This window comes from Cupressus sempervirens, chromosome 7 (genome assembly GCF_028749045.1).
Source record: "Cupressus sempervirens isolate cs-2001-9-10 chromosome 7, ASM2874904v1, whole genome shotgun sequence".
In the NCBI taxonomy this organism is placed as follows: domain Eukaryota; kingdom Viridiplantae; phylum Streptophyta; class Pinopsida; order Cupressales; family Cupressaceae; genus Cupressus; species Cupressus sempervirens.
The window spans coordinates 22,256,714-22,266,075 of NC_143124.1; the positions used below are offsets into that span (position 1 = coordinate 22,256,714).

The 9,362-nt window shown below is 31.0% G+C and overlaps 1 pseudogene; it reads right to left on the reverse strand.

The window, feature by feature from the left end:
• Positions 1-1,294: 1,294 nt before the first annotated feature.
• LOC149545225 (U6 spliceosomal RNA) lies at positions 1,295-1,391 on the reverse strand (annotated as a pseudogene).
• Between the last annotated feature and the right edge of the window lie 7,971 nt (positions 1,392-9,362).

Consider the following 9,362-nt stretch of genomic DNA (forward strand, 5'->3'; position numbering starts at 1 on the left):
TTTAGAGTATTTTGAATCACCAAGTTCCATATTAGTTCAATAATCTAAAAATTTCATTGATATGCTAATGTTTGCAAAAGGTTTATTAATTTACATTATTTTTAAATTGAAAAATACAATTTTAAAAAAAATTTATTGGCTCATGATGAAAAAGGCAATGAAAAAATTCAATTTCTTTCAACAAAAATATAACTATTTTTCCCAACATCTCTATTAATGCAAGCATTAATTGCAACTTTATCTTTCCTTGTGACTATAACAAGTGGATAAACTTTTTTTTTTTAAAATCATTTTTCTAACACCTATTAATGAATGCATTAATTTCAATTTTATCTTTTCCACATTTGTGACAAGTGGATAAACTTAAAAAAAAACATTTTAACTCTTTTAAATTGTCAATTTTGAAAAACTATTTTTTATTTAGTTTAATTTTATATTTATTTAAATTTTAATTTATATATAAGTTTAAATTAGAATTTAATTTTTTTTATTTTTACATATATAAACCAATGCTTTTAATAGAATTTCTTTTATTTTTTATTTTTGTATATAATTTTATTAGATTATCCATCTATTTAACATATATAATTTTTGTTATATTGATCTTTTTAATTTATACTTTAAAATATATAATATTAATTTTGTATCAATTTTAATAAAGTTCAAATTGTTTAGCTTGGTATATTATCAAATTTATTTATTATAAGTGTGTTTGGTTTTCTTAAAGCATAAATGTTATTTTAAAATTAATTTATGTTTATTTATTTTTATGCATTAGATTTAAGTTTAAGAATATTGTCCAGCTTCTTCAATTAGATGAATTTATCGCTTATACAAGATATATCAAACAATTTAATAATTAAAATTAATCAATTTAACTCTTTTTTAAAAAATTATATAATTTTATCTATATCTTATATATAATTAGTTGATAAATATCTTTGGTATGATAAATGTTCTTTAGAATGTCATCTAATTTTAATTTAGCATGATATTATAATGTTTATTTATATATTCTTTTACTATTTTAATTAATAAATATCATTGCAGTTATATAATTTAATAATATGTTAACTATACTCTATAATTTAATTTAGTTTAGCACTATAATAGTATATTTTTCTTTACTATTTATTTGTTATTTTATTAAATTAAATACATTATATTTTAACCAAAACCTACTTCAATCAACCATAAAATCATGAAGGCAGGAACTTTGGCGCATGCGCCCCTTGTTTAAAATTGTGTGTGAGGAGCCTTAAAATTCAAATTAGACTTTAACTTGTGTGTATGGATGGATTTTAAGTCATGTTTCGATTTATGTGTCATCTTTGTGCAAGGGTCATAGTAATCTCCTTTGTATTGTTCTAATTTTATTTATGAGATATCTCTTAAGAGACATGGATGAATTTTAATCAAGAGGTGATTCTTAACAAGTACAAAATTAGTCCTCTAATGATATCTTTTTTGTCTAAAAATAAAACATATGTGTATGCATATTACAATCACTTTTTTCTTCGATAGACAATTTTATATTATATTGAATTTATTTTGGGTGTTACACCATAAAATGAGAGATTGACATCAAGCTATGTGAATTTATTTTAGGTGTCTATATGAGTTTGTCCTTTACAGACTTGGAAATTGAAGTATATATGATGATTACAATTATAAGCAAGCTTTAGAGAATTAGTCACTCTGCCTTCATATTAAAAAAATTTAGATGGATGATTTGCTTTTTATAATTGCTAGTTCAATTCAGCCAACTACTTTGATATACCAACCAACAAAACTAAAAACTTTAGGAATCCAGTGCTTCACCCCTGTGAGCATCACCTAGATCCAATGAGTGCTAAGTGTTCCATTTATTCTCATGAGAGATGGATTCATGTTGAATCACTACTCATGAAACATGGGTCAATGAGTTTGACTCAAAATCACACAGTTAAATCTTGATAGCAATATCACAATTTGACTTCCTATGGAAATTATCTCCTACTTATCAACTTTAGGATTGTTAAAGGAATGTCACTGTTACAAATAATTTGTTCACTCCTTGCCAAATTACAAACCAAATAGATCAATAAACATGAATTTTTTCATATAATATAATAATATTTTATTAAAAAGTTAAATAAATTGCTATAATAAAATATTATATAATACTAGTATTTTTTGATATAATTATATAATTAATAATTATATAAATAAGAATATATATAATAATTATATAAATAATCTTAAAAATAAAGTTATATGAATTTAATAATCACGTTGATAATAAAACACAATAAATTGTTATACTTAAATACAAAATTAAGAAAAAGATACACAATATATTAATTAGGATATTATAAAACTAAAAATAATATTTATATGATAAATTATATAATTGTTTCTATATATTACTTAGTTATAAATATAATATTATAGTTATAATATATTTTTCTATAGAATAAAAGTAAAAATAAAGTTTCATCAAAAGGTCCTTCAAAAACTAGCTAATAGTACAACTTAGCACCTCGAGAGTATATAACAGTTTTACAATTTATACAAAGTATATATCACAATAAACTATATCAGTTTCACATCATTACTATCCTTAAAATTTTAACTACCACCCCTTGTTAGTGATAGGGGGTATTCCCACCATAAGTGCATTGAAGATGTCAGCATCTGGATTCTCCTTAGGCGACACATTTGTAACAATCCTCAGTGTAGTAGGATCCACAAGGTTCTCTGATGTGTACTTGAAAATAGTAATATAGGGAAAGCATTTCTTCTTAAAATTTGTCTAGTTTTTTGTGGGGCAAAGCTTCTATTAGGTCCAACCATAGCACCACATTCTATCTTCTTTTGCCCAGTGTAATCATGAGGAGATTTCCACTTGCCATCTTTTTTGAGTTGTTATATGAACTTGACGAGGGTAATGTCGAACTCATCTTCCTAGTCTAGGATGGTTTATCCATAAGCAACTTCCTTCCTCTCCACCTTATCTATACCATCTATCAATAACATTATAAACTTATCTTCTTTCAACTTCAATAACGTTGTTACCTTATCTTCTTTCAACTTCAATAAGGCTGTTACCTACAATGCAATGTTAGAAAATATGAGTCTCCTTGGAGGCTAAGTACAATACTTAGCCTTCCTATTGAAAATATCATCATTCTTGTACTTCCAAATGATCCATAACAATAAAGAGGAAAGAATGTACAAAAAAATATCACAAGCTTTATTGTTATTGTGAATATAACTAGAAATGACACCCACAACTTGAAAGTTACTGACAACAAAAAGACCAAATGATCCCCACACTTCTTTGTGAAAGTTACAATAAAAATAATGTGTTGAGCTAGTTTACAACATCTATAGACTGAACATAGGCTAGGTTCACCATTAGGTTTTTTAAAATGAAGCTTGTGCAGAAAGAAGAACGAGATAAAATATTGGATTTTTGGCTCAATTGGTCTGTAATATATATTTATAATAAAAATATTCTAGGATTGTTGATCCAAGATTCTATTTGGAATTAAGGTACTATATTATATTAGTCTTGTCGACGTAAGGAAGGTATATAGAGATCAAGCTTTGATCTTGTACAATGAGGTAGACTCACTCCAAAAAAGACAAGAAGAGAAAGTGGAGGGAATCTAGAAGGACCTAGGGAGGTTAAGGATAGAGAAAAAATATCCTAAGGAGGTATAGGTACTTGTTGGTAAATAGATTTTTCTTTTATTCTAATCTTTGAATGCCCAATATTAGTGAACAATGATTGGTTACAATAGTTGAGAAATCATAATTGAGTGATTGACTTCCCTTTGAATTCGTAGGTACAACTCCCTTGAATTTGGATTTGCAAAGAATTTCATTTTTTCCTGATTCTAAAAGGAGTTTGTTCTTAACCAGGGAACAAAATAGATAAACCAAGTTAGGCCTAAATAGGAACTAACTTAGGCAAAGATTTATGTGTTAATGCTAATCAAATATGTGAACATACACATCTTATGAACCCATAGAGTTTGACGATACAATAATGAATTCTATCTATGAATGAGCTATTTAATAGAATGCTTCTTAATCTAATATGTAAGGGACTAACTTAAATAATCATGCAAGGTGAAATCTCTTTCAACCTTCAATAACACTATTATTATCTTCAGTTTGTTGCCTTGAATAAGGACACAAAGCTTTGTTTATTCCTTAACTCAGTTCAACAAAAAGAAATATCTTAAACTATCACAAACAATTGAACAATAAATAATTGATATAAAACACATTCAACTTGTCTCTACAACATGAAGTATTGCACACCAAAAATTATCCAACCTTTCATTAATAAAAATTAGGTACATATAGGATTCTGCGATAATCGTTACAAAAAGGAACTAAACCAATTCATCTCCTAAAAAATGACAAATGGCAAGGAGCCAGTTATCAGTTACAATTGCTCATCAAAATACGAAAGGGTGTGAGAGATGTCACTTCACCTTCTTTTTCTATAACATAATTTGCATAACTATTATGTAATTAGAGGCATGGATAAACCTCATAAGACTTAACATCATCAGGGAAATTCTCTAATCTTGGGAGGCTAGGCCATAATTGCAATGAGGCCAACATGTAAATCAAGAAGGAAGACATGTAGAACGTATTGTAAAACTTGGCCGTTTGGAGAGCATTGGACAATATTTCGCTTACCCCTTGCACCCAATTATTGTATTGGATAACTGAGCATATGACTTGAACTAGAAAGAAATATTGCTCAACAAAATTTAAAGCTTCAACTTCACCTTTCAACCTATGCAAGAGAACCAAAACATCAATTATTTCTGGCTTAAGGTTTGTTCCAAATAAAATTTTAGGAACTTTACTCTTATCATGTCGTGGTTTTTGGAACCATGTCCTTATGATTTTCCTTCTCCAGATCATCTTCTTTGCTGAGAATTTTGAGATGGCTCCACAAAAGGTTAAGTCAAAGAACTCCTCCCATTCTGGCACACAAAGGTAGTTTGCCACTATTTGCCTATTGATTGAGATCAACACCGTATTATCAAGTAGAACAATTTGCCTAGTTTCTAGGTTGTAGTGATGAATGTTGGACTAATTGCCAATGTTCCCTTTGAGATTTGTGACATGGCTTAACTGCCTCTTGTATTCTATAAGTCTAATGGTTGTATCAGGCATTAATAGGTCAATCTTATGGTGCAACGGTAACCCTAGCTTGTAACAAGTGGTATCTGAGCTTGGTCATAGGTTTGAGTCTCCTCAAGTAACATTGAGGGGGGGTTGTTGGACTAACCACTAACGTTCCCCTTCAAGATTCGTGACATGGCTTAACTGCCTCCTATGTTCTATAAGTCTAGTGGTTGTATCGGCCATTAATAGGTTGATCTTTTGGTGCAATGTTAAGCCTAGCTTGTAATAATGAATGCATTCATAAATCAACTCAAGGGCTTGGAATGCAACTAGAAAACCAATGACCTTGACTAAACCACATCCTTGAAGTTTCTCAGTAATGGGGTGAATTCATTTAGATTTCACTCTCCTTTGGAAATCTTCCATGTCATAGAAGTGGAGGGATATGTTTGTGATATTCTGCAATTGGGACTTGATCCTAGTCAAAACATCGAAACCCGTGAACTTGGTTTCCATGAATTTGAGAATAAGATCTTGAATTGAAAGATTGAATGAGACAACAAGTGTAATAGTCACAAATTTTTCAAAAGCTATTGCGTATGAGAAATCAAAAAATAAATGCAACTCATTCAATTGCTAATGCATCTTTATATGAGATCCTCGATTCATCTATTATTCTTCAGTATGTGTGCCATATGGATGAAATTTAAGGAAAGACTCATCAGATAGAAAATGCAAAGGCTCAACGGACATTTTGGGGTCTTTTCACTATTCTGTTGAGCTCGACGGTAACTTTCTTTAAGCCCACTACTTACTTTTCCATTTTCCTTTAAGTTTCAAAAAGTTACCATTGGGGTACCTCGTTAAGGAAAATCCACCAATAGAGATTCTGATTATATCTTCTTTCCATCATGGTTCGATCCATTCTAGTATCGTTCTAGCAAACTTTAAATCTAATATGGGTGCCAAAATCAATTGTTAGCTTGATCTTTCTTGGATAATCGGAAAGCTATCTTCATGGGTTGGAAACCCATCCAAAAGAAAATAATTTCTGATTTTTCCCCAATGACTCTTTTTTATTGAATCTCTGACCATTTCATTTTTGGTAGCTCTGAATGCTTAGCTAAGGTGTGAGGACTTATCTAAGAATGATTTGACATCTTATTTTTTGCCTCAAACTACTTTGCGGAAAATTATCTTCATGGGTTGAAAACCCCTTGAGGATAAGATGATTTTAAGTTTTCTATCGACACTGAATATTTGAGTAGTAATGAATTTGAATAACATTTAGGAGCCTTAACATGGATTCAAACATCAATTATATTGTAAAATATGCACCTTTTTGGAACTTCTTGAGTTATATATGTCTTGAAATGATCTTTCGTGAGAAATTGCCATTAGGGGTTGGAAACTTGCTGAGGAGAAGACAATTTTAGTTTGTTCAAAAATGCCTATTTTGTCAAGAGGTGACACATCGTGAATAAATAGAGCATACATTTGATTTACAATGAGTAAGTTTGATTTGTATCAAACTAGGTACTAACTTACCTGACCAATCACAAGGTAAAACAATCACCCCCTGGCTATAGAGAGAGAAGGAAAAATGGGAAAATCTGATAGAGATCACCTAGCCTTTAGGGACCTAGACCTAGACTCAAACCAAAATGAAGACTAGACTCAATTCATCTATTACACAAACTAACTTTTGCTGATAGGTTAGAAAACAAAAAGTGGGGCAATAGCTGGCTCTGTCTTGGGACTTGGACAATCTATGTCCAAGAAAGGAATCCAACATCTCTAGTTTCACAAAATTGAAAAGGTGGCTACACAAAAAAATTAAATAGGAAAAGGTGAGGGAAACCTAACTAGGAAAACAAAAAAATATGAATTTGTGTCAAATGGAACATTGTTTCAACATCTACAATTTCTAGAGAAACACCTAAATTGGGAAAGGAGATAGATTGCTATAGAGACCATGAAGGGTATAGCATATGTGCACCGTGAAGCTTCTCAGCTCATTTTCCATCATGACATAAAGTCATCAAACATTCTCCTTGATGACACTTTCACTCCAAAAGTGGCAGACTTTGGCATTAATTGTTTGCGACCTTCCCATGATATGCATCTCAACACCCTTTTTCCCTTGGGAACTCCAGGATACATGGATCCTAAATTTATAAGAAATAACTAGTTTATAGAGAAGAGTGACGTTTTTAGTTTTGGTGTAGTTTTGGTTGAGCTTCTAACTAGTCTAAAACCCTTGTTATCTTGACAAGGTGAGATGTGCAATTTATACAACCATTTCTTATCTGTAGTCAATGGAGGCTACTTAATCAAAATATTGGATCCCAAAGTAGTGGATGAATAAAATCAAGGGTGGATGGAAAATATGGAAAAACTTGCCGAGGCATGTTTGCACGTGGAAGGAATAGAAAGACCATTTATGAGAGAAGTAGTAGAGGAGCTTGTATGGATAAGAGCAGCTTCAAAAAAGACAAAACCTCTAAATAGGGATTTGACAATTCCACCCAAGAAGGTTATAAGTTCTACACAAGCACCACTCGAGTTTGTCCATGATGAGACAAGTTCATGGTATTACGATAGTTCTCTCACTCAAGGTACTTCTAAGGAACTTTCCAATTCATTGATTTAGATGTCAACGTGTCAAGACTCATTATGTTGACATGTTTTTATTAGGACTTAGTGTTGGATACAATTGTTCAATTGAGTGTCATCTTTTGATGTTACACAAATGTCATATCAGTTATTAGACAGAGTCTACTGAGTTCAGTTGGTTAGTAGGAAGATTTACAGTGTATACCGAGCATTCTCAGATTTTACCTTGTGCAGATAGTTGTTACCGAGCTTTCAAGGTTGGCAAAGGAAATTCAGTGTCTACCGAGCTTACTTGGTCATCAAAGGAAAATGTGGTAGAATACAATTCTTACCAAGTTGGCAAAGTCAACAAAGGGAATAGAGTTCTTACTATGTTGGCAAGGTTAGTAAAGGGAATACAGTTCTTGCCGAGTTAACTCAACAACCAAAAGATTTCGTAGAATCTACAGTGTTTACCGAGTTTCAATCGGTTAACTCAGGAAATCATTTCTGAAGTAGTGTTTACCAAGCAGGGTCGGCCAATGAAGGATTTCATTGTTTTATGAAATAAAGTTTTTTTTTTTTAATGTAATATTTGTAGCTGACTGGTGCAATGATTATTGGTTAATGTACTTGTAATGTAGCCGACTTGATAAATTTTTAAGGTATAAATAAAAGGTCAAGTTGTGAATTCAAAGAGTATGTGGGTGAGTGTGCAAGTGTGTTGAAGAGGAAAGTGTGAGTGAATTTTGGAGAAGGATCAGATATCCTTGAGGAGCAGAAAAGTTATATTTGATGAGTAAGGATCTATTCAAGCAGACAAGAGATTTGTATCAACAAAGATAAGTTGCATCTCATTCAAATCACTTCATTGTTACTTTTTCATTATTGTAGCAGTGATATCTAAATCTCTTAACAGAGTTGATTTAACAGCCATTTTACAAATCCTCTAACAAGGTGACAGTTCAGTTGAATTGTTCTAAAGACCTCTAGCAAGGCCACTCCTAATAGGGTGATTAAATCCTCTAATAGGGTCACATCTAATAGTGTGTTTTGTAAATTTTAACTGGGTTGGCTCCTAATAGAGCTCACTTCAGAAGAGTGAAATTTGGTAACTAGTTACATTTGTGGTTTTTCTTATATTGGGTTTCCACTTTAAATTTCGTGTCTCTTGTGTTCATGTTATTTCTTTTATGCATGCATGTTAAATTCATGTGAAGGCTAAATAAGTTAACATGATCATCTATCGAGTTACAACATTTTTTTGTGTGGCTACCAAGTTGTAGCAGTAAGGACTTATTTTGACATCTAAAGGATCTGTGGAATTATTTTTGTAGTAATTGATTCAGCCCCCCATCCCAGTTACTCCATCTATATTTCCAACACTTAGTATGTTGTTTGACTTTTTGACTAAGACTGTGATTGACTATGTATGATTAGACTTGAGTTGAATACTTTATAGACTCTTATTAGAATTTTACTATCAATGTTATTAGATGGGTAGTTTAACTATTTTTGTTATTATGATAAGTCGTTATATGTTGATCTTATGAGCTTTCGACATGATGGTTAAAATTATGGTTGTTTTTACATGTTTATATTTGATGATGTATGAATAATGTTTAAAA